The sequence below is a fragment of the Ambystoma mexicanum genome, chromosome 4p (genome assembly GCF_040938575.1).
Source record: "Ambystoma mexicanum isolate Mex_15411 chromosome 4p, UKY_AmexF1_1, whole genome shotgun sequence".
NCBI classification, from domain to species: domain Eukaryota; kingdom Metazoa; phylum Chordata; class Amphibia; order Caudata; family Ambystomatidae; genus Ambystoma; species Ambystoma mexicanum.
The window spans coordinates 265982676-266008185 of record NC_090927.1 but is presented as its reverse complement, the minus strand read 5'-3'; the positions used below and the strand labels follow the sequence as shown (position 1 = coordinate 266008185).

General features: G+C 43.5%; 2 protein-coding genes across 5 annotated transcripts in view; one reads left to right on the top strand and one right to left on the bottom strand.

Moving 5' to 3' along the window:
* Positions 1-25510, top strand: part of SUPT3H (SPT3 homolog, SAGA and STAGA complex component) — a 2273353-nt gene that overhangs the window by 79927 nt on the left and 2167916 nt on the right. The window lies entirely within an intron of this gene.
* RUNX2 (RUNX family transcription factor 2) overlaps positions 1-25510 on the bottom strand; it is a 540217-nt gene that overhangs the window by 491680 nt on the left and 23027 nt on the right. The window lies entirely within an intron of this gene.

The window sequence follows — 25510 nt, the reverse complement described above, 5'->3', positions numbered from 1 at the left end:
AGTTCCACTTGATCTTAATTTAGATTTTATCCAGCGTTCGTTGTCCATCTGATGCCTGCATTTATGGTTGACCTCGGCGGGGGTACATTTCTCGGGCAAGGTACAGGTGCCGTAGATGACTACACTGATCACTGGTGCATTACAAATGCTTTATAACCATCATTTCCAACTTTTTATGTTGATTGCCGTTCTACATTATTCTTGACCCGTTCGTTGACTTTTTAAGGCTCAGGTAAATCTTTTGCCTTGTCGTTCATTTCTGCTGTCGGGACAGCTATTAATAGTCTAGCACTCGCCCACACTACAGATAAACTCAGTCCAATAGACTAGTGATCTTGAAAGGAGTCACATGGCATTTCCCGCCATCCTTAGCTGTTCTGCACACCAACAAACCTACAGAAAATAACTTTTAGCTCCACATTTAAAAAAGCAACAAATAATCCAAACTCTAGCCAAGAACAAATACCGTAAATCACTCGCCTGAAGACCACAATACAGATTAAATGTGAATAAACACTATATAAGGAATTGAATGGGTATGTTTCAAATAGTTTGAAAGGGCACTGCAGATGTTGTTTCGGGACGCACAGGGCTGCTGTTAAAGCATCCACCAATGGCTTGGTAGTGCAAATGTGGTGAGCATGACCTTTTTTTTTTTCTTCACCCTTTGAGCCTTTACTTTTGGGGTATGGCGAGCCTGAGTTACTCAAGTCATGTGCTGGAACAGGTGAGCAATCATCTGTACCAGAGTAATATGGCAGGTGAAAATAACGGAGCCCAAGCATGCTGAGAGCAATATCTTCCAAGCCAGCTGAAAAGAACATCCCAAAACATATTCTATATACACGCATACACTCGCGTGTCAAAAATAATGTTCATTCAAGTCCAGTGCACTTCACTTTCGCAGTTTGCCATTATCGTTGAGCTGAGAGTGATGATTGGAAACTGTGATGGTAAGCTTTGAGACAATCTAAATATAGGGATCTGGTTGCCTGCCCTACACCTCTTAAATTAATTCTTATATACTTTATTACTATAAACTGCTCCAATGTCTTAATGTGTTTTTTGTTTTGGCCCTTGGTGGCATCCGGTCAGGGCATATTTTACTATTGATTTTTATTCTGTTGCTCTGAGCCTTGCATATTTTTTTCATATTGTAGATCTTTACCCAGTCTATGCTGCTGCTGCTGCTTGGATTTAAAACCGCTTGTTTCTGAATAACTATGGCCTTGCTAAGTCCTGTTGCCAAAATGTAGGAATCATGCAACCTAGTGGCAAGGCTAAGAATCTTCTTCTGTAGCTGTTAATAAAAGCTGTGTGCATCATGTCCCTGTGCTGTCTTACAAACACACACCCACCCCATATCCATCATCGAGCCACGATCCTGCGAACTCTGTGAAGATCAAAGCGGATACCTCTTTAAGAGAGGCCGTACCTGCATACACAGCCCCTGCACAGTCTGTGAGGATTGGAGGTGTCGACGCAACGAATTGAAGGAGGCGCCCGAATAACAGGGCAGCGTCCTCTCCTCCCTCCCTGGGTAAGGGGCAGGGGTGCAGGAAGCCTGGGAAGACAGAGGGGCGGGAAGCTCGCCAACGGGGCCAAAAGGCCAGCGAAACAGAAAATGGAAAGGGGCTGGTTTTCGCCTCCAGGAACTTCGCTTGCACAGCAGAGCGACGCCGCACATGGAAGGAGGACGAGTTTTCATTTTGTTTTCTTCCCACCCACCCTCTTGTAGGAGGGCGGAATGGCAAGGCCTGGCCGTTACTGTTGCAGTGTTTTGAGTTTGGCAGTTAGAAATATGTTGTGAAAATAAATCGTTTTATGCCAACAAAGAAAGAATGTCTCATTCTGCAACCTTTTTCCTTGGTGGGGTATCAAAGGGGCGAATGGAATGAGCAAGCGTGTTGGCACAAACATGGACAAATGCCCAGGTTATGGATTCTGCTAGCTGTTTAACCAAAGCTGCGTCTGCAGGCACACACCCATGCAGCTACACCCCATGCCATCCATAAGGATTGGCACCTGCTACCTGTTTAACCAAGCTTGTACCTGTATACACGTACGCCCACATAACTATGGATTCACATGTCCCCAGTCCTTGAGCATCAGACATTTCTGCTTGTTAAACCAAGGCTGTGTTTTCATACACACACCCACACAGCTATGGATCGCCACCCCACACCAGTCCGCGAGGATCAGAAACTATCTGTTTAACCACAGCTGCACTTCCATACACAACCCCACACAGTTACATAGTCACACCCCTGCACGGTCTGTGAGGATTGGAAACTGCTAGCTGTTTAAACAAGATGGTACCTGCATACACGCATCCTGTCCCTGTGCAGTCTTGCGTATAGTGCCCACCATCACCATCGTGCAATGGCCTTGCGAAGTCTCTGAAGATCGAAACTCATAGCCGTTTAATAACGGCGGCTCCTGCATACACAGCCACACCCCTGCACCGTCTATGAGCATTGGAAACTGCAAGTGCTTTTACCAAGGATGCATCTGCTCCCACGCAGTTACACAGCCACACCCCTGCATAGTACCTGAGGATCGGATTCTGCTAGCTGTTTAACCAGGATGGTACCTACATAAACCCATGCCCACATAGCTATGTATGCCCACCCCAACACAGCACTGAAGATCAGAAACTGATAGCTGATTACCAAGGCTGCGCTTGCATACACACACCCACACAGCTATGGGGTCACACACCTGCACAGTCCATGAGGTTGGGAGTCTGCTGATCAAGCAGCTGCTTCTGATCCGCATCATTAATTGGCTGGGTTCCAACACGTTGGGAACTGGAGAGAGTCATGGACTTGAAGTTAAAGTCCCCTTAAATGTAATGTGACCTTTACATGGCTTGCCACTCCAGATCAACAAGCCTACATATCAGGGGGCAAGCGAATAACCAGACTTGGAGTGACTTGCCATCTCAATTATACACATAGCACATGTCTTACTTACCAAGAGTCAATTATCACTAGCCAGTGGCTAGCAGGGAGTGCACTTTTTGAGTACTGTACATATATTCAGATTCTGCACATGTTAACTCTTGTCACTCATCGGTCGTTTAATAAATTAGATAATAAGACCCATTAGTCCAGTGGATACTAGAAGTGGGCGGAGTAGGGCGTTAAGCTCAATCTGAGATGTGGTAATATTAGGATGTATTAAATGGACTTTGCTGCTGATCAGGTCTTCACTTTCCATCCTATGACAATTCTACTCCTCTGACCTATAATGTTCTCTTGTGCAGTGGACACCATGTTTTGCATTTAGACAATCAAAGGAAAGGTCTTCTGGGGGCTACCAAGACTGTTTTAAAAAGGCATAATAGAGTTGCAGATGTTTTTCCTGAAATTCAGTCTGACATTTTTTTTTATTATTTTGCCGCAAAACACTGTTTTTGAAACCATGGCACATTTACCCTTGAATGCTTAAGATGCATCACCTTGCAGCAAGCCTGTGAAATTGCAAGTTGAGTGCCTTAAGCTTTGGACCTTGGGAGACCTACAGAGCGGTTCTAGGTCAAATGTTCGAATGCAAAGGATCGAATGACCAAAGGGTTGAATCAAAAGAACGAAAACCAAAGGGTCGAATTGTTTTTTTTTTTTGTTTTTTTTTTGGGCGGTCTTCCCCCCAATCTCCTGTTTTTCACACGCACAGTACAGCAGGCTCCTGCTTTAAGATTGCTGGTGGGAGTCAGGACAGCACGTGTCTAGAAGGACGTTCCCCTGCATCACATTAGAACTGTTCTTCACGGTTGGAATCAGGATGAGATCCACTTTATTCATCTGTATTCAGTTTCGGTGCCATTTTATTCATCTTTAAGGTTGTTGTAAAGGTACTTATATGACCCTTGGAATGTATGCATGCATGCCACCACATTTACACTTCCTTGATCTGTAAAAAACGTTATTTCCAACTTTGAAAAAATAATATGAAAATAAAAGCATCATTAAAGGCTTTTCGGATTGGTCTATATTTCCATTTCTTCTAATTTCACAAACAGAATTCTGTACACTGAATACTCCTAAAATTAATGTGTTCCCTGAACGGCTCATTTTATGGGCAATTAGATCTGTAATCTTTTTGTGGGTTTCAAAATTGCCTATAATTTAACTAAATAAGAAAACAAGCTCTGTATGGTGTCCGGTCAAAGGTTCGATACCAAAAGGATCGAATGAACAAAGGGTCGAGGTAATAGGACGATAAACCAAAGGGTTGATTTTTTTTTAAAATGTATATTTTTGGAGGTTTTCGTATAGTAAAAAAAAAGTGTTTTTTGCACCAAAAACGGTGGTTTTGGGAGGATCCCTCCCACCCCCAAAAAAACAAAAAATTTGACCCTTTGGTTTTCGGTCATATTGATTAGTCCCTTTTGGTCATTCAATCTTTTGGATTCGAACATTTGACCTTTTGACCTAGAACCATGACCCATTCTATCAATATGATGTGGAGAATCTTAAAGATCAGGTTTAATGTCAGATGGTCAAATGCAGTCACTAAGAGTAATGAAGGGCAACCTTGCATGGACTGAGTAATTTGTGACAAACGTTTCCATTGTTTCAAGAATGACTACTAGTGGTAAAATTTACACCCTGATGCTTTCATTCCATTGGAAGAACGTTTCTATAGATTGGCTTCAACACTGGCATTCTCACCCTTGCCGCTGTAAAACATGCTGACCAACTTGTGTCTTTTGCTTCTTGCAGTCAGGCCTTAAATGATGTGGGAACTGTTTGTAAGTAGTAAGAGCAGACATTTCAATGACTGGTTCTGCAGTGATCAAAAGTCTAACAAATTTCACAGCAGCGCCATTGGAGATAACCTGAGGCCCACCCTTTATCCTGTTAGCAGTGAGATGCTAGCACCTGACTCATTGTCACTTTCAACCCTCACATTTAATTGGCTGCTGTTAGGGGAAGGTAGGCCCACTGATTGATGTTTCTACAATTCTGCAACGATCAGCCAACAACTTCTATGCAAGTCGCAGCACTCTACCTTTTTAGCCCCATTTCTTTTGTTATTGTTGTGGAAATGTGAGGTTTTCCCTCTCGCAAGAGTTTTCTTTTTCTCTTTTGCTCCATTAAAATGCAAGTTTTATCCTAAATAAATTCTAGAGAAAAAACATGGCCTCTTTAAATCTTAAAGTGAGCAATCGGTATGGTCGCTAAGCTCAACCTCACTTGCAGGTTCAAGTTTTCCCTAGTGTTGTCAATGGTGAAGATGAGTAGGGTGTTCAGAGAAAACCACTTTGAAGACTTGACCGACTGAAAAAAACCTGTGTCTGGAGGGACCATGTAGGACTTGGAAAAATGGTATTTTAGAAGGCATTTAGTACAGAGATAAAAACATGCTTGCAATATGATCTATTTACTTTCAGTAGTTATTTATTGTTGCAAGAGCATGTCACTTATAAGTCAGTGGGGCTCATTACGTGCCGGTATTAAAGTATACCGGCATGTTTCCGCAACGCCCAACTACAAGTTTGCTGGTGAGGCACCTGAATTCTCGCCAGCTAAGAGCTGCAGGTAAGTCAGGAACCTTACTGGCAAAAATCGTTTGTATTACCGGAGCCGGTAATACTGGCAAAATCTCCCATGAAGACCAATGGGACTCCATGGAATGGGGATTTACAACCGACGCTGGCTCTCGTAATCCGGTCGTAATACATCAGAACCAAGTGCTGGTATTGATTTTTCAGTTTGCCTTTTATCCTGGCGGATTTACCACCAGAGTACCGGCATACTTGTAATGAGCCCCAATATGTTAGCGCAGTGAGTTAAGTGTTGAGAACAGATGTCTGGATGCAGTCTCAGGTTCGAATCCTGGCAAGGTAGGCTTGTATTTATCCTACAGACGGGATTGATTGAGCACCCTTATGCTGCACAGTGTCGACACACGTTTATAAATTGGATAGAAGTGGGAGGAGTTTACCGTGAAGCCCTATATACAAATGTGATCCTGTTAAATTAAATGGACTTTGGTGCTAATCTGGCCCTCACTTTCCATTTGATTTCACATCTGGTTATCTGACTTGTAACTTAACAGCGGAAGCCTTGTAACCAAACATTTTGCATTTAGAGAATAATGGAAAGGTATTTCGGGAAGCATCTCAAACTGCTTTTAATAGATTTGCAGTTTTGTGGCTACAGTTCAGTCTGTCAACCACATTTTTATTTTTCAGCAAAACTGTTTATTTCTTCTTTAAACACAATAGGACGTTTACCTCAGAACGCCTAAGATACCTCTAGAAATAAGCTTGTGAGAATGCAAGCCAAAATACTGCCATCAGCATGAGACTTTTGTAGCTATGTAATGTTTGTTTTCTCATTTAATTTAATTATAGAGAATTGGAAAGCCACAACAAGATTGCCAGTCTAATTGCCCATAATATGAGCCATTTAAATTTCACATTAATTGCAGGAATATTCACCATATGGTAGCCTGCTTGTGAAATTTGAACAATTGGTATTGTACTCTGTTCGGAAAAGCCATTTTCTGGTACGTTATCTCGAATACTTTATTTTTTATCTTTTTTGCAAGCAAGGTTTCCCTGATCCTGTGCATTGGTTCTTTTTGTTTACATAAAGAATAGTGAGAATACCAGTTTGTATCGCCTCAGAGAACGTATGTAAGCGTATTTACAGAGTTTTACATACTGCAAACACAGCTGCAAAGAAACAGTGCTGTACACTGAGGGGATACAGTAATGGGGTACAGTAAAATGTACACAAGTAGGAGGCTTGTGTCTATCAATGGTACACTTGGAACGACATGGAGCGAGTGAAAGCAGAGAGTTACCGGCAGGGGATACCGGTTTGGGGGAGAAAGGTGGTCCCTGTCTCTATTCCATTGTTTGTGGAATCTGGAGACGTGTTCCTGTTGAAACTCTATCCCTAACGACATTGTTGAGCCCCCGGGTCTGCATCAGCGATTCCCTTCCTTGTCTTAAATTTCATATCTTTGAAGAGTGCACAGGTTTTTGGTACCTGGTGCCTAGTGAAACATTAGACTTAGTTTACACTCCCTATTATTGGTTGTAGCCATTGTGATCAACCACACCAGTAAGAAGGATGGAGTGGTTCTGTTTGTGTTCCATGCTCTGCATACTGAAAGGCTTCTAGGGCCTCATTATAAGGCTGGCGCTCCCGGAATGAAGGGGGCCGGTACAGCACCGGCCCCCTTCATTACGGGAGCGCCGATTACAAGCTTCCCATCGCGGGACCCGGAGCGCATTCCTGGTAAAACCAGGCGTGCTTTCCGGGTCCCGCGAGGGGAAGAGGGAGACAATAACGGGCCAGATGTAATCTGCCCGTTATTACCTCCCTCCCCATTCCCATTTAGCCCTATGGGGGCTCAAATGGGAATGGGATGGGTTCCTGCATGGAGGACTTACCGGGTCCTCCTATCTTGGAGTAACCCGGTAAGTCCCCATTGCAGGTAATGGAGCCCAGAACGGAGGTACCTCTGTTCTCGTAAAGAGGTCCCTAGAGTTATAACGACCCCAAGACCATTCGGTTTGCTGTGTTTCTGATTGGGTTTACCTATAGGGGAAATAACCCCCCTACTGAGTATTTAATGAGAAGCTCGGGGGTTTAGGGAAGTTACTGTATTAGGGAGAGAACGAGCATCCCTTGTTGTCTGACACTAGCCATATTGTCCAAAAGGCTGAAAGTCACATAATGGGTGTAGATGGATGTGCTCGTAGTGACCCGGGTCTTCCTTAATAGAAACCTGATCATGTCTTGCTTCATTCATCCACAAAATAATTCACTCAAGGGACTCCCATGGCAAGAATTAATGGCAAAACTAGCCAATCTTTTCACTAGTACCCTCTGTCACGTTTGCATAAGAGAAAAGAGATTGGATCGTCTACCAACAACTGAGCCTCGTTCAGTGGTGGAAATGGAAAAAAAAATTGGTGCAGGATCCCACAAGGACCGGGGTGGGGGAGGAGTTTGGGGGGGCGGTGCAAGAGGGGGTGTGGTCTAGAGGGAGCGGGGCTGGTAGTGGACATCCGATCAAATGAATACTTAAAGAAAAAATAGCACCCGCGACTGCTGCATTGCCTTTTACCAGTGACTTTGGCACTGGTGTGTAATGCACAATGCTCGCTACATGAACAACTGATTGCTTTCAGTTGTGCATGTAGCGAGCATTGTGCATTACACACCAGTGCCAAAGCCGGTGGTAAAAGGCAATGCTGCCGTCGCAGATTTTTAATTTTTACGTATTCCACTGCGGTTCATGGGCTTGAGCGGCTGACTCAGGCCGGATCCCGAAAGTTGTACCACGTCTTATGTGATACCCCACCAGTAAATAATGGTAGTAGTTTTCCACTGACCATACAGGCTCAGACAACAGTTCTGTCTTCTTACCCGACTCATCCCGTATGCACGCCTGCGTGTGCAAGCTGAAAAGTAAAGGCATTCAAAGAAAATGCTGGAATGTAGGAACTACTTGTGTATATGGATCATGTGTCTCTGCTGTGGTCCTTCTCTAGAATGACCGCTTTTATTAGTGTTCAGTACCTTGGCTCTGATGGTGCTGGTGGCATTAGACAGGCACCCTGCCGAGAAACACATGGCCCATAATAAATGTAGGCCATGGGTACACATTACTTTACTTGATTAAATTTACATTTTTTACATTTTAAGTTGGAAGCTACTAGCAAGGGAAAAAAGTAGCTAGCCCCCATAGTGCTCCGCACACACACAGCAAACCATTTCTTACTTGCCAAGAGTCAGTTACCACCAGCCAATTGCACATTTTTAAAGACTGATGTAGGCTCAGCATTTTAGGGCGCAGGAAGATGAAAAGGCGAACAGGGAGAGCGGCACATCCAACATAAAACACTCTGCATGGTTGCAATATCCAGGACTGCTGACTGTATTTTCCATATCCGGGTCCCACTGTCTACAGCCAAATTGAACAGCAGTCGTATCGTGAATTGGCCATTATTGTAAAAACGGGAATGGTTACTTTTCCCCAAGATCCCTTTTGCACGCTACCTGCGTAGACCTTTCCCAAGTGTTTTTACGCTGAACCAGTGTGGATATGCATACTTTCCCTTAAGAGCCGGCCCATTTGCGCTTCAACTACTCCAAGCAAAACCGGCAAATCATTTCCAAAGACTTTAAGCATGACGTTTTATTTTTCAGAAACGGGTGTACTTTTTCCACAACACAACTTGTGTTTTCTTATATCATCTCTGAATGTTGATAGATGCTGCTTATGTGATAATTGCCTTCCTGCAGACTAATGGGGTGGTTTTTTTTACTTTGACTTCAACCAGAGAAAACCTACAGTTGAAGTTAATTCATCTTACGTCAGTCAAATATACCTCCATTTTAATTATCTCTGCTCTAACCGTCAATTATGTTTATGCTGTTCTCACAGCGTCTTTTGAGAGTTGTAGGCAATTGTTTGAGAGCTTGTTCAGCAATTTTGCTCAGCCTTATGTAATCGTTTTGGATGAGCAAGATTGGTTGCATTGATGTCAACCTATATTTTAGATCAAGAATGAGGAAGTTAATAGTCATCAATGCCTGTGTTTTCGCCAGTAAATTGATGGCATTGGCATGTCCACCTCTATGTATGAGACCTGTATTTCTGCTTTTTTGGTTTATGTCAGGGGTGGACTGGGACATAAAATTGTCTTGGGCACCAATGAAAAAGTGGCCCACAGTTGTAAATGGTAACTCATTCCTTTTGTGACAGACTGTTTGAAAAGTACCCAAGCAGGATATTTTTGATAAAATGTGATGCAAATTGTGCAATGTAAAGAATATTTTTCAGCAATAATGGTAACAACTACCAGCCACATAATGAAGTAACTCATCAAACTGGCCCACATTGGCCAAAAAACTGGCGCCACTTTGAGCAAAAAACGGGCTCATACTAGCTCTTTCCGTGATACATACCCTACTAGAACTGTGGGCCAATCAAACAGCAGACTATGCTTGACGGCAAACTTTGCCCACCCGAAGAACACTGGAACAAGGCGCCATGAAGTAAATTTTATTTACTCAAAAGTAATTTACTTGGGTTTCTTGGAAGTTGAATACTCGTTTGATAATGTAGACTTGTGTATGATAGATTATTCGTATAATGGTCAGGATTTAATGCCATTTGTGGATCTTAGAATAAAAGATGGTGAGCCGGAATGCCAAAATAGCTGTTCCACTGATTTGAAAAGATTTCCCCAGATTTTTTTTATGGACATCGGCCGGGGAACAGTTCTAAGCCGCTAATGGGTGTCATCTGTCCACCAGTGCTTTCTTCTATATTCTAGATCAATGGCATTAATTCCACACCTTGAATAACCTTTTTTTAATTGTAACGCCGAAGCACTCTAAAGTAAGTTTCTTAGGAAGCATGTCAATGTGAAAATGTTTGCGGGTCAATGATGACGAGAAGCATAAGAGAGCCTTTTTGAGCACCGCTGAATATTCTAATATCATATGTGGATTGATTTTTGAGTTGATGAGTAGTCCTTCAATGTGGCTCATTCACAGACCGTGATCTTTTCCCATGGTATGTGAAGTTGACATGAGAGAGTTCTCCAAAAAGAATAATAGAAAGGGATTAACGTGTTCATTTTAATTTACAGTTTGTAAATCACAAGTGGGCAATGGAAGTATTTTATTTTACTGGTGGGTGACAGTTTTAAGCAAGTAATAATCATGCACGTGGTCTTAAAGTGAATTGGAGCGCCCTCCGGGTGACCGTGCACGGTGCAATGAGGTACCGACTTCCTCTTGAATATATAAACTAGTAGAGCCGCTCATATTCTGAGTCTTCTGGAATCGGTGCACCATATAGGCTGGCAGGCCTGCACAGAGCAGTTGCATAATCTCGCATGGAGTTCAAGAACGCCCCTGCAACCGCTTTACGGAATATGTGGGAGATACTTTCACAACAAACCTAGGAGACCTCTTCCACCAGAGCTCCTATTTTAGCATTGAGTAGTTCAAAGCCACTTACCATATTACTCGGTTTTTAAAAACATATATATTTTTTGTTTGATTTACTTTGGATGAAAAACCAGAGTGAGCCGGACTACTGGTTGTGAGGTGAATGCTGAACGATTTGTGCGTGGATAATTTCAGAGTTCATTTTGTTTGCTGGGGCTGTCACTACTCCAGAAATGCGCCACAATGTCGCTAATCCCAGGCCGCTGTCGTTTGTGATGCTGAATTAAACCCATATAACTTGACATTCACATCCAAGTGAGCTTCTCCTTTGAGACGTCTGATTACAGTGCTGATTATAAAATGTGGTACTGCATATCACGAAGATCGCTCAGCTAGTTTAATGTTTTAGTCGGGCATCAGTGTGCGACAGGCAGACCAGGCACAAGACCCAGCATACTAGACTCGACCCCTCATCTGATCACAGCCAATTAATTGGATGCAACAAAATGGGGTAATTGATTTTATTACAGCCGTTAACAGCAGAGAGTAACAGTCATGAAGTGCTGCTTAAAAGGGTGATATTTATATTCGGTTTAATTAAGCACGTGTCATTTGTTAAAAATACAGAAGAACTGGTTTGTTATTTTATTCTTTTTTTGCTTTGACACATCTGCATTTTGTCTTTCATATAATGTCTGCATGAAACCCCTAGACGACATCTGATAACACCGCAAAACCCATAGTGGAAAAGGTGTGCAGTCCTTTGTAGTGATTATGTTTCCTTAAAGGTTATTCAACCAATCGACAACATACGGGCTAAAAGAAAAGAGTTTCAGAAGAACTTCTTACTTTTTACCAGAAAACAGTGTTCTGCCCATCTACTATTGGACATTCTGTGGAATTTGAGGCTTTCCGAATTATTCAATGTTTCCAGCTCCTGTCCTGGTTATCCCAGCTAGCCTTGATTTCTAAAATACTATTACACCTACTTTTTAGCAGTCGTTGTTAATGACATTTGTTTTAGCTATATTGCTCGAATATTTTACTTAAGCATATATAGAATAGTAGTTTTATATCCGCGTGCACCACAGGTGTCCTGGTCATCTGTACCTTGTCCAAGATCCGAATTTTGCCTGCCAACAACAAACATAACTCCTACCATGACCTTTATATTCGTTTGGTGCTGGTAAAATGCAAGATGTTTGAATTATTCTGAGAAACGAAACTCTGTTTGTATCTTTCTAGCTTTAGGGACCGAGGCAAGTGCCCGGGACACAGTGTGGCTAACAATAATGACCAAGTTACGGAAAGCAAAGTAATAATGAAGTCTCCTCCTACTAGCCCATAATGCTGTGATTGACTGAAGACGCACGCTTTAGGGAAGGACCCCGCGGTTATCTTGCAAGTGGAGTAGAAGGTGATTTAGAAGCTAGCAGAATTACTATCTGCCGTTCTCGCTACACACCCACTTAAACCACATCTTAAAAAACAAGGAAGCTAATAGTTTAAATTGCCTCCAAAAAAATGACATTTTCTCTAGTATTTAAGGGATGGAAAAATGTGATATTCACTGTGCTGACGAATACCAAGTTCAAATAGGTGGCTAAATTGCACCTACATTAGATCGCTTGATCTGGTCAAGTGTTTCCTGACTTCAGAGAGCATTGTAAAAATGTTTTACACGAATACTACTCTGGTTACATGTCAGGATAATGGGCTAGCTAATAAATGGTAAAATACTTACAGGTGTGCGCCCTGGGTGGAAATCTCTCACCCCAGAACACCACGCTTGGTTAAATTGGTCTGCAGTGGTGGGGCTCCGTTCCTTTTAGCATTGGCCATGTAGCTAAATGTCAGCAGTGGTGCTTTCTTAAAACCAGTTTATGTGAACCTTTTAAACAAAATTGGGCATAATAAGGGCAACCTTATAGTTGAGAACAAAGGTTATAGGCAATGGAATTGTTCAGTTGTCGAGAAAATATAATTACAAGCTATTCCAATAAAAGCCATTTGTGCATAAATCCAAGAAGTGACTTTTGTTTTTTTTAATATGCATATCTGCGGATAAAAAAGGCTACAGCCACTAGCCCCTGCATTCTCAATCGCTTGCATAATGAGATATATTTGACGAAACCTGACTCTCCTGATGACCATATGTCAGGCTACGGATTTGAGTCCAGGAAGAGAGCAAATTATACGGAGGTTTGGATTTATAGGGAGCCAATTTGGTTGGCAGGCAAGTATGTAGTAGACTGCAGTACATTGCTACCAGAAATATAGTGTGTGTCTCTACCCTGGGCATCTACTTGCATTTCAGATTGCTTTGTTTCTCCTCACTCTTCGCCTAGTAGATCTCCGCAAACTTTAGAAATCGCTGCTGCTTAGTAGACCTGATCGACTGATCTCTTATGTTTAATACAGCAGAAACGTGTGCGTCGGATTGCACGGACTAGGACAACATATCTTTGAACTGTATGCATGCTTGGGCCTTGTGTCTGTGGAGTTTAGTAATGCCACTATAAAGGGACACCAATGCAATGACTACAGTGCACACAGAATTGTCACCTAACTAGTAGATCGCATTGGTGGTAGGCCTGACTGTGATTGAGGGGGATGGATCCAACAGCTGGAATTGTAGGCTTTAGGTCAAGAATGTCATGGATGGTGCTACCAATGCTGTGAGACTGACACCTCAACAATTGGTATTGTGCACAGCATGAAATCTGCATGCTGGCTTTTTCATTTGTAACGTTACAGGCTTTGGGGAGTAGGTAAGATTATACTTTACAGGTTTTTGAGACTCGAGAGCTATTTTTTAAACCAGAAGTAACTATTTCAGTTGATCTCATATAATATTTTAAAAACATTGTTATAACTTTAGTTTTTATCCAAGCATGGGCATGGCAATTGTAAAATACTGTAAACAATGTATTTTATGATGCATGTGTGTTCATGTTGAGAGAGCTTTGTATGATGCTATTAGTTCATTTTGTTTCTTTTTTTCTTTTTTTTACAATAAAATTGTCCAGCAGTTGTGGTATTCGAAAGAGTTGTACAAGCCTAAATCAAAGAGGATTTCAGAGATCTGCTGCCTCCTTATCTGCCACATGCACGGATTTGTTACTTTTTTTGCAGTTGCAACACAAATACATTCACACCGTTCTAAAGATCATTTGCACCACAAATAAAGGAAATGCAAACAAAACGCATTTTGCACAAATCATACAAATGTGGACTCATGATCAGTGGTCGAAGGTTTAAAAAAAAAAAACTGTAGAACTATGTCCCCTCTGCCCCGCCGCTTTCCTGTGCACTGCCACCATTCTCACTGTCAACCCCTCACCGCATTCAAACCCCATACCTGGGTCCTTCCTTTCCTCCACTCCACCCTGCAACATTGTGTTTTACAACAGTTCTAGTAAGACTGAAGAAAACGCAATGAAAGAAAATGGATTTAAATGATCACCATTAGTGTGTCATAGCTCCACTCGGCATGTACCTTCATACAGCCTCCCCTTCACCACCCACCGTTTGCACCTCTTAAAGAACATGGCTAGTCACAGACACACCCCTGCCATTGCCTGCAAACAAGCCTCAGCCTACAGCTATTCATATGCAGATTGCGATCAATCTGGGCGTTTTGGCTGCTTGGGAATGGGTTTTGTATCCCAAGCAGCCTATTAAAATAATCTTCTTTCATCACCTGAGAGCGAGCGCGGTGCGATGTTGCACTGGCCTGATATCAGCAGTGCACAGGTTCGAGTCCCCAATGGGGATAAAATTAAAAAGTAATAGTTAAAAAATGTTGCCGTCCTGGAACGGTATCGTGGGTCGCATAAAGGGAACGTTGTACCCTTTAGTTCCCGCCCACTTTGACCTCTGCATATGACAACCAATTGCTTTTCAGTTGATCCGAAAGTGTCATTGGGCATAATGCAGTTGGGAGAAACCCAGTCCCCTGAGACTTCTTTCTAAACAGCCTTTATATGGCACAGGGAATTTGTATAGTTAGAATATGCCTGTCAATGGAGGTAGTTTGGCCTGAACGCAGAAAATTTGACTGGCATGCAGAGCTCTTTAAATTTGACAGCCTGTTGTACTTTCACCCACTGGAGATTACCTCAAGACATTGACCTGGACAGGCTAGCAAACTTGAATGCGTTTCATTGCTCTCTTCTAATCCAAAGGTACAGTTTTCTCAGGAGTTTTCCCTGTTAATATGGGTAGATGGCATGCATGACTGCAATCAGATGTTAAGCCCCACCTGCACTAAGGCTGTTCAGTGCCTAACCAAGGCAACACTGACCGATGACCTGGATTATATTTTAGTGAGCCTCTTCAGCCTCTACCTCAACATGCAGGCCAAAGGATAACAACACCCTCTCCACTCTCCAACTATCAGAGACTGGACGATCTATCCCTGCCCATTTCCTCCTCTGTTGCTTGTAGATCCCTTGCTGCCAAACTAGCCGCCCTCTGCTTCTGTTGGCTACCTGCTCCCTTGCGATCAGCTTCCCTCGCAGTGTACATTTCCTTATGACTTGTAAAGCGCTGTTATTTCCAGAAGCTAGTTCCGCGCTCAATAAATACCCTAATAATCATAACAAAAAAGAATGTGCTCATGAACAAAAAGTTCTAGACCCCTCTCCGGCTGCTCGTGGCACAGAAATAATGGCTTTGTACCCACCATCAGTATAACGGTCTTGTTTCTATTTTTGAAGGTTGATTGTGAAACTATTGACTTTTTTTGGGAGGAGTCACAGGCCACATGCGAAGGAGGTGCCCATCCTGTCAAGATCAAGAGTGGCATAGCTGGTCTTCATTTTGGTTCTATGTGAAAATGTCACAAGGAAAATGCCATGTGAAAAAGTAGTTAGCAAAAATATAGCTTCAAAATGTAGTCTTTCTACACAAGCAAGGTAAAATGTGAAGAGGTTGCCAGAGACAAGGTTGCCAAAAAAGCTATAAGAATGATCCAAACCATTAATAAAACCAGGTAGTCAGCAGCTCCTCACAATCATCCTATCCCTAAACCTGCGTGGAGTGACCACTGCAGGCAGCACAGAAACACTCTTGGAAGCGTTATATAGGTGAAGAAACGACTCTTCAATCTAAAGAAGTGAACATGTTCTAAAAAACCAATTGGGACTAGAACACTCATTCCAGCCAGAAAGATTCTATGCAAGCTGTTGGACATCATTCTATTATTTAGTTATAACGTTAATTCTGAAGAAATGTGATATATTTGCCCTGAAGAAGACCTGTGTTCTGTAAGGTCCAAACACATGTTTGCAGGAGGAGCATGCTATTCACTGATTGAAATTAAACATAGATCTGAACGTGAAGAATCTATTGAGATCTCATTTGCGAGAATTGGAAACCATATCAATACCTACTGATAAGACTGTATATTTAGGAAAGGATTGATCAATGGTCTGTGCACACTGGTTGAACCAATACCTTGTCTGTTGTTTATCCCTAAACCTTACCCTAACATTTCTTTTACCCCTAGACCTTTGGCTTTCCCTGACAATAACAGTGCATTTCTCCAAAGTATTTTATTTGCATGTGATACGATACGATACAATACACCGGATAAATAAATAGGAAATTATTAGTGACTAACTCCAACCCTAATCCTAGCCCTCCACAAATTCCATAGCCCTTACCTTAACCCAAGTCCTTGCTCTAATGCTAACCCCAACATTACCCTAACCTTTACTCTACCCTAACCTCTATGTTTAGCCTAACTCCTATCCTGCCTCAACATCACCTGCACTCCCTAACCTCCCTACAGCTTTCTTTAACTATAAGCCAAACCCTTACTCTGTTAAACATAACTCCCTCCTAACACTTAGCCTGACCATTGCTGTATCTTAAACCCTCTCCTAACCCAGGCAATCCCAAGCCAGCTGCTACATTTGTAACGTTTGGCTACGTTTTTCTTGTGAACTTTTCTGCTTTTCCACTGAAAGGGTATTTTCACCACAACCTTTCCATGGACCACATTTTCCTTGGCAACATTTTCACTGTATACCCTAATTTCATAGTTTATTTAAAGGTGTGAGACACCGGAGAGCTGAAGTTCTCTGAACCTGAGAATACTGGGGAAAAGCATTCATGATGCATATGTATGTTGGAATTGAATTGATTGTTTATTTGTATAGCGCCTATACACAATGTGTTTCTAAGCGCTTCAAGGAGGGAGGGAACATGGGAGAAATAACAATTACATTCTTACAAGTCCTTGAAACAATTCAGAATGTGAAAAATAACTATCTTAATCAGCCTGGTGACATTTTAGATAGAGCAAGGGCAAGGAACAAATAAGGGAGGAAGGGAGGGAGGGGGGGAATGAGAAAAAAACAGGCGGTTACATTACTATGCCTGCCGACAATTGATGTAGTGCCGGAAAATTAAACAAGAGAAGGGGGAGCGGGAGGAGGAGAACAACCCACGCAACTAACATACTAGGCTTGACGATGATTCGGAATCGCGCTGGAGGGGTGGAAGTAGGAGGAAAAACAAGGAGGTGAGTGGGGAGAGACAAACGGGCTGCTATTACAAGGTCCAGGGACAAATGATAGAGTAAGTGCTATCCAACAGTAGTAGAGAGGAGAAGAGGAAAGTGGATGAGAAAGAACAGGCGACTCCTGTTACTCTGCCCGATGGCAATTGAGGTAGGGCCAGAATGGAGGAGGAGGAATAATAATAATAATGGGCACACTCCATCACAGGGGACAGGGGGGCACACGCACCATCAAAGGGGTCACACACCATCATGACGGGCATGGGGGCACGCATGCCATCAGGGGGGCCAAACACCATCACAGGGCATGGGAGCCACACATCCCATCACAGGGGGGGCAAACAGACCCATCATGTGAGGTGGGGGCGCACACACCCCCACTTCACAGAGGGGGGCACACACACCATCAAAGGGGGGGCAGCATGGCGGCGTACCGTGGTGGACAGGGGTAGACGGGGCCTTCATTGTGGGCCTTAGAGGTTAGAGGCCGGCTCCTGCCTCCCGGTTGCAGCTATTGGCTTAAAGAGCCAAGGCAACCAATGGGAGAGAGGGGGCATGGGCTGGCCCAGAGTTAGGTCACAAATTTCAGATCTGCCAATGGAACGGCCATCTTGGAAGGCCTGTGAGCAGGGAGGCATCAGATCACACAACAGCAATGATATTGAAATCCAAGAGGAATAGTGCGGAAATCGCAACATGCTGGACTCGGCATCCAAGTACAGACAAAATAAACAAATAACATTATTTAAAAGCCAAAAACAGCATCGCACGCACATGGCCGAAAAATTTCAACAAAACACCAAACCTTACCCCCAGCAATGCGCACATCAGATGGAAGTCCGGCGTGGTAGAGGGAGCTAGGGGGAGAGGAGGAAAGGGCTCCGTCCAGGTGAAGAAGAGGTGAATGCAGACGGGGCCCCGTTGTGGGCCTTAGATGTTAGAGGCCAGCTCCCGCCTCCCGGGAGTTTGCTATACCACACACGCTCTACATGGTAGCGGAGCGGAGACAGGGGATTCAGCTCGTCTCTCCAGCATCGGCTCACAGGTGAAGTTCTATCTAAGGATACATCTCGATCAATCCTCCAGAGTGGGAATTCATCTTAGCCAAACTTTAGCAGCGCTGAGCACAGGCTTGCTTGGTGCCCTGGGTAGCTGTAGCTTTTGTCTTAGTTTGTCACCAATTTACCTGCAATGTTTTATGAACAAATAAACGCTGCATGGCCATTCCCATCTTAATTTAACATGCAGAGTACATTGTGCCTTTGACCACATCTAGTCTCGGGCTGTTGAACAGAGCACACGGCAATGCCCAGAGTATCACTGGCTTCGATTCGTGTCATGAACTGGTTACAAACTCCCCATCTATATGTTTAATCGTGATCAATCTCAACAAAGATGTCAGTTTCTTTTTTTGCAAATGCTCTCCAAACTGCCCAATAACTGACCGCACCCCTCACTCAACTCTCTCTACTCTCGCCCCCTCCCCCTGTAACGTGTGACCCCTTTTCTGTACAGTGCTCTGTTACCAGCCTGCTACGTTTGCGTTCTAGAAAAACCTACACAATCGTACACACCTTTTCAATTGGCGTCTTTTTTCCTGCCCGTTTCAGACTCCTACAATACTGAACGACTCTGCTTGTTTTGCGATGAATAGTTACGTCTAATCAGACCTGCACAAGTTCCAACTGGAAACGGCTCCGTCCACAGAGCAGCCACAAAGAGTTTAATTGCACGCCTGTCTCTTAGGCAACTCTTTTTGCGCATGGCGAAGTGTTGCAATACATTGGTACCAACAAGTGCGGAGTAATTAGGGCTGTGACCATGACTATGGACATGTTGCCTAAGGTCTTAGGCAGCGTCTGCATGCGTCACCCTTATCTGAAGACGCTGGCATTAGTAGCGTCTGGCTTGACGGCAGAGGGTGTGCTGTAATAGACAAGGCCATTGAGCCCATTGCCTGTAAATAGCAGGCTGGATGTGCAGTGTAATGCCATTGAACTGCTTGCCATGGACAGGATTGTGGTATTCAGCGGAAATACCTACCACCAGCGCAAACGAAAATGGATTAATACCAGATTGAAATGTACCTTTACTCAGCTTTTCTTTTTTCTAGTCCCCTGCCAAGGACAAACATTTTAGACGTTTGCTGTGCACAACTCTGCCAAAGGTTTTAGAAAGAACATTGGGGTTATTAATAGCCCTGTTTTAAATTGATGTTTTATCATAAGTGTCTCGGTTAATAAAAACCACTACACAATAACATTACATTCAAGATATCAATAATGAAATGCATTAAAATTCATTAGAATCATCATCTGCACCAATGATTAAAAATAACATATAATAGCCCTGTTTAAATACATTGGTGTGAAGTAAAATTAAGGTCTGTCTCACCCACCCACCAGATACCAAGTCCCGTTGTGTTTTCTGGATCCCCTCAATGAATGTGTGTGTGAAAAATGTACAAACCATGCAGATCTGTGGCAGTGATTTTCAGTTTGTTTGGCTTTAGTGGAAGCCTGACTGGATTTTGTTAAGTGATTGATTACCTAATTGTCATTGTTTTTTATTTTGTTGTTTAAAACGTGGACCTAGCTCGAGAGCAAAGGAACACTGTACAGGGTGTGGGTAGACTGCGTTTGGGCTGGAATCTTTAAACTGTAGTGCAGTACTGCGAGTTGCTGTCTGTGTCAGTCTGTGCTCCCAATGGGATCAGTCCTCGGTCAGGTGTTAAAAAAAAAAAAAGCCACGTGTTGAGAGTTTTGCATAACTGGAGAATTGTTCAGGCTTTCCTAATCAATACCCAGGTCGAGTTCCAGAGGGTGGGTACATGACGAGAGAATGAAAGTTTCTTGGCTATGTTTTTCTAGAAGGAAAGGCTACTGTTGATGGTAAAGCCTATGGATTTTGTTTAATCTGAGTGTTGTGTACCAGATCCTTTTAGGCCTGTGTTTATTGAGCCATTGTTGAATGAGTTGTTTAGCGGGGCAATCAATGAGGATAAATTTGGTCTTTGAGGGGTTACGTTTGAGGTAGATAGTTGACTTCCAGGAGTGGATGACTACTAGTTAATTGCGGAGACGACTGATGTCCTGTGTGCTTTTTACTCTCCACTTGTTGGGGAATGGCTATATGGGATCTTTGTGTAGTGTGCCCTAGAGGCTCCATGTAAAGGTTCAAAAGGATCTGTGAGAGGATGGAACCTTGGGAGACTCTGCTTGATACTGGGAGTCAGTTGGAAAGCAACATGTTCATTTGGATGGCCTGGAGAGGTAGGAGGTATACTAATTCAAAACAGTGCCAGAGAACCCCATACAGTTGGTGGGCAAGGAGAAGTGTTTGCAGTGGCTCATGGGGTAAAATGCATCTGAGAGGCCGTGTTGGTCGCCCTTATCCATGATTTGGAGGCTATTAACCAGCATCTTGATGGTGGCTGTATCGGTGCACCATGACTGACATGTAGTACGGGTCTACTGAAAAGTAAACATTGGTTTTTAGAGCGGTTTTCATGATGAGGACGATAATGCATAGCACCCAGAAAAGTGGTTCAGCACCTATGGAGCTACGGTAATATCCTGCATCAATACCAAGGGTCCAAAGTTACACTTCACCAGACTCTTGTGTACATTATCTCCATAGGGAGCAGAGAAAGGGTGGATTCATGCAGCAAAGTCACATTTTCACCTCCAAGTTCTCAGGTTTCTGAGACTCGCTCTAATCCTGCATCGGGTGACCTCGTGTTAGTGAGGCTGGAACTGCGCTACAATAACAAAGGTAATTATTCCAGATGTATCAGAAATATAAAATCGAGCACTAGCTTCTTTGGAATTATTGGTCACTGGTGCTAACAAGGTCCCCATCTCCGCATGGACCAGAGAAAGGCTTTCCACTGCCAACCAACACATAAAATGCTCAAGTCTAGGCTTCTCAGTGGTTTTACAGTGTCTTTAATGTCATTGCAACTAGAAGTCTCCTTGACACCTTGTTCACTCCTAATGAATTGTTGTTGCTCTCCAACATTAACTATGAGGGTTCCATGTGGTAAAATCGCAGCAAAAATTGCTGTGGTTTTGCTGCCGCAATCCACGTAATGGTGCGGTTGACACCCCCGCAGCCCCTGCTCCCCTTAAATGGTACAATGGGGTACACCTTTACCGGGTCAAACCACAACATTTCTTTCAGCGATTTCTTGTACAGACATCTTTTTTGCTGCGATTCTATTATTGCATACCACTATGATATTCTAGAGGAGCCTGGGGTACTTTGGCAGCAGTGTGATTATTTCTGTCTCTGAATTCTCCTCTCAGAGAATGCACTGACTTTCATCTGGAATTAGCTCAGGTGAGACTGTGCTCATCGGATTCTCCTTAGCGCTGTATCACAAGACACCCATGCCAAATGGTGAGGCCGTCTTATAATTATAATTGTTCTTTTATAACGTGCTTAATACCAGAGATTGGGATTGGGATTCAAACCTGTGTTGAGGAGTATTGTTGGCACATGGAGCAGATGAAAGGTGTACCAGGATTGTTGAAAGTTCTGTGTGCACACAGAGGGACTTGATTAGATAGGTTCGAATACTGGCAGCCAGTGGAGGGCAGAATGCGTTGGAGTCGCATGATCACTCTACGTAAGGGCCAAATGCATGCAATTACATGTACTACAAACAACACACGTTACCTGCTAACATGGTTTTGCTATGTAGCAAAATTCCTGTTAACAAAGCTGAATAAAGTGTATTCTAAGTGATTCCACCATCATGAGGAGGGCGGGTTCTGAGTCTTCGCATGTAATTCTATGGGGCACATGGGGAATAAGTATGAAGTGGTTGCGGTCGCTACACCAGTTCATATGAATTCCTTTCAATGGTTGCAAGCCAACGAACGCAGAGCCCTTCTAAATTGTTTGATGTGGATAATAGACTATTACATTGTGCAGCAATGGGAAATTAAAGAAAAAAGGGAAACCATTTGATCAGACATGGATTAAGAGTTTAAAGACAAAATAAGCCATATTGATGTCCAGCGCTTTATCTCAGTCTGATTTTCCCCTACTGGCTCACTGAGTACAATCCACAACAAATCCTTAATAGTTATTGGGAAGGATGTACACGATGTTTTCAATTGAAACAGATTAACATTACTATAAGACAAGATAATGTACAGTGAATCCACTACAAGAAAAGGCAATGAATGTCTCCTAGTAGTCTATATGTACTCGCATGTCGACTCAGATCCAAATCCGATACTTCACTGCGATACGTACACCAAAAAAAACCTACAAGACCAAGTGGGGGTCTAAAGGCAGAGAAGGGTACTATCGTGCTGATGAGAGGATTGATCACCCGCACCTTTAGCCACACATTTGCCACCATGTAAATTTAAATCTCAGTAGAGCTCAAGAAATGTCCTTCCATTCTCATCATACAGTATCTTTTTCTGAAATATTGCACTTTTTGCCCTTAGCCGATATCGGTTTTATCCTTGACAAACCTCTGCTTTTTACCCTGTCTCTTACATGCCTAAAGATAAAGTAACTGCACCTGTTCACCCTCTCCATGGTATGGTGCCGGACTAAGACCACGCTGCCCAGACATATTTCTTTGTGCCCAAGCTGAGTACATGGTGACCTAAAATAAGCAGACACGTGGGGGAAGGGGGAAATTATTCTTCAGCTGATCTCGTAGCCTAGATGGTAGGGGGAAAACGTTGAGCAAGGGCTAAGAGTTCTCTTTCTAGTTATTGCCAAAGTTTTCGACTCCCCTTATTACCTAATGCTGATGTTTATTTTACTTTTTCACATTTTATTTGCTTTTGTTAATCCACAAACAGTAGAAACTAGAATATGTTTCGAGCATGCGCTATACGATTTGAGGTTGTTTGACTGAGGTGGAAATGTTAGAATATTTGTTCCAAATAATCTTCAGTCTTTTCTCTCCTGAACATTCCCGATGTAGTAAAACCCCTACCTACCCCCCCCTCCAGAACCCCCCACACCCTTACTTACCTACCATCTCACTGTGTCCCTGCAACGCCAGTTCCCTTTCACTGCCGTGATCGGGAACCAGCACCGCAGGGACCTTTCCTTTTTATTTTATTTTTTTTTGGTCGGGTCAGCTGCAGTGGTGTCCCCCGCAACCCCTGTACAGTATAGTGAGAGGGGTGTTGCGAGGGACTGCAGCCTTTTCTTTTTTTTGGGACTGCAGGACAGCTGCGGTGGACAACCCTGCTCACAGTATACCAACGCGGAGGTTGGGGGGACACCCCGGCAGCCCCCGCAGCCCTAAAACAAATCCAAACGATCTACCCAACCAAAGTTTGGTGGCACCTTCTTTCGGACTTTTGGATGGTTGGGTCATTTTGGATTTGGTCATTTTTGGCCACAACCCGCTATACTACTTGATGTTTAATCGTGCCGTAGGCAGTAGAGTACATTGGTGGTTGCCAGAGGTGAATGACCACCAGTGCCATGTAGATAAAGCCAGAAGAAGCATAGAAGAGCATCAACCCATTCTCCTAAGCCACAATGCCCTCTGTGATATTTACACTGTGCAGAACTCGTTCACACGCCACTGGATTGGCAAAGTGGAACCAAATCCGGGCTCCTTTTGAGCACTCATGAGAGCATGGTTTGAATATCACTTTTATCTTGCCTTCCTTACACCCTCCCAACTCTATCCATGACCACAAGCGTTGTCTGGGAGCTGCCGCCAAACGCCCATCAGTGAGTGGATTGACAATTGCATCAACTTCAATGCCCTTTGAGGAAAGTGATGCAGTAATGGTATTGCTTTCATGGGACACCAAAATAAAGGCACCAGAGAGGAGGAGCAAAGCCTAGGGTGCTTGGCACACAACCACACACTAACTAGGGTCCTGTTAATAGGCCATTAGCAAGTCGATGGCAAGGAAGATGCTTTATGTCAAGTGTAAATATGCCACTCTGCTGTAAGAACAGACTGAGGTGGAGAAGTGAGAGAATTCATGTGCGGGGTAGGGTAGAAAGCGGCGGTGCTGGAACTAGGCATAACTTCAAAGAACTGTGATTAATCTGTTGCTGGTGAGGCTCGGCAGGGTGGGGATGGGTGTAAACTATACTGTACCATACATGGAGTGCTGGAAACTGAGTGGGACGTTTTAAAGTTTGCTTGGCTGCTTTTGTTTGATGTTCTCCAGTATCTCTATAGTAAAAGCACATGAAAAAAAGCAAGGGGCAAATAAAAACTGGAAAGCACAAATACAATACATGCTCAATAAATGCCACAGGTGTAAAATGTATGCATTAAAAGTAGCAGTGGCACTTAGAATCCTGGGTCCCAGTTGACTGAGGAGTCATCAAATAAGGCGTTCGCGTAATGAATGAAGCTTGTACTAGATTCAAAGCCTGATCCCCAGTCAATCTCGTGAACACAAGGTAGGGCTTCACCCACTCTCCTCCCACTCGCAGTGTGCCTGTGTCCAGGGCTTGCAGGCGAAGTAGCGGGTGCTCCCAAACCCCCTTGAATGGCAGGGAACCACTATAAACCTTGTCTCAAAAGTCTGTGCGCAATAAATACTGAAGCTAGATTGGGGCCAAATGAGTGTTCCATCAGCTGTCTGTCTACCCAGGACAGTTGACTGTTTTTGTTGGTTTCGTACACCAATGTTTGCCAAGTGAAACTGCATATCTGTATGTGCCACCTTACCAATTACACATGCTACTGTTGCTCATCATGCCAAAAGTTGTATTTTCTCCATGTCCTCTCCCATGGCATTAGAATAACCCCATTGGGTAGCTCCACAATTTCTACTATGACGTTATGAGTTTGCAGCTGCTTCAGTAGCTTGCTACTCAGTTTAAATCCTGTCTTCCCCCGAATCAGTGCATCTTTATGTACAAAGCACCCATTACCATACAACCGAGCCAAAGCCTTCCATTGAGCCCGCACAAAGGCATCATGTTCTATGCCCGCTGCCCTCTGCTGTCTGCTCACTGAGAACAGTGCTGCCATCCAAACGTGCTTCCAATTGTGCCTACGATGGGGCCTGAGCACCTCCTTCTCTCTCGC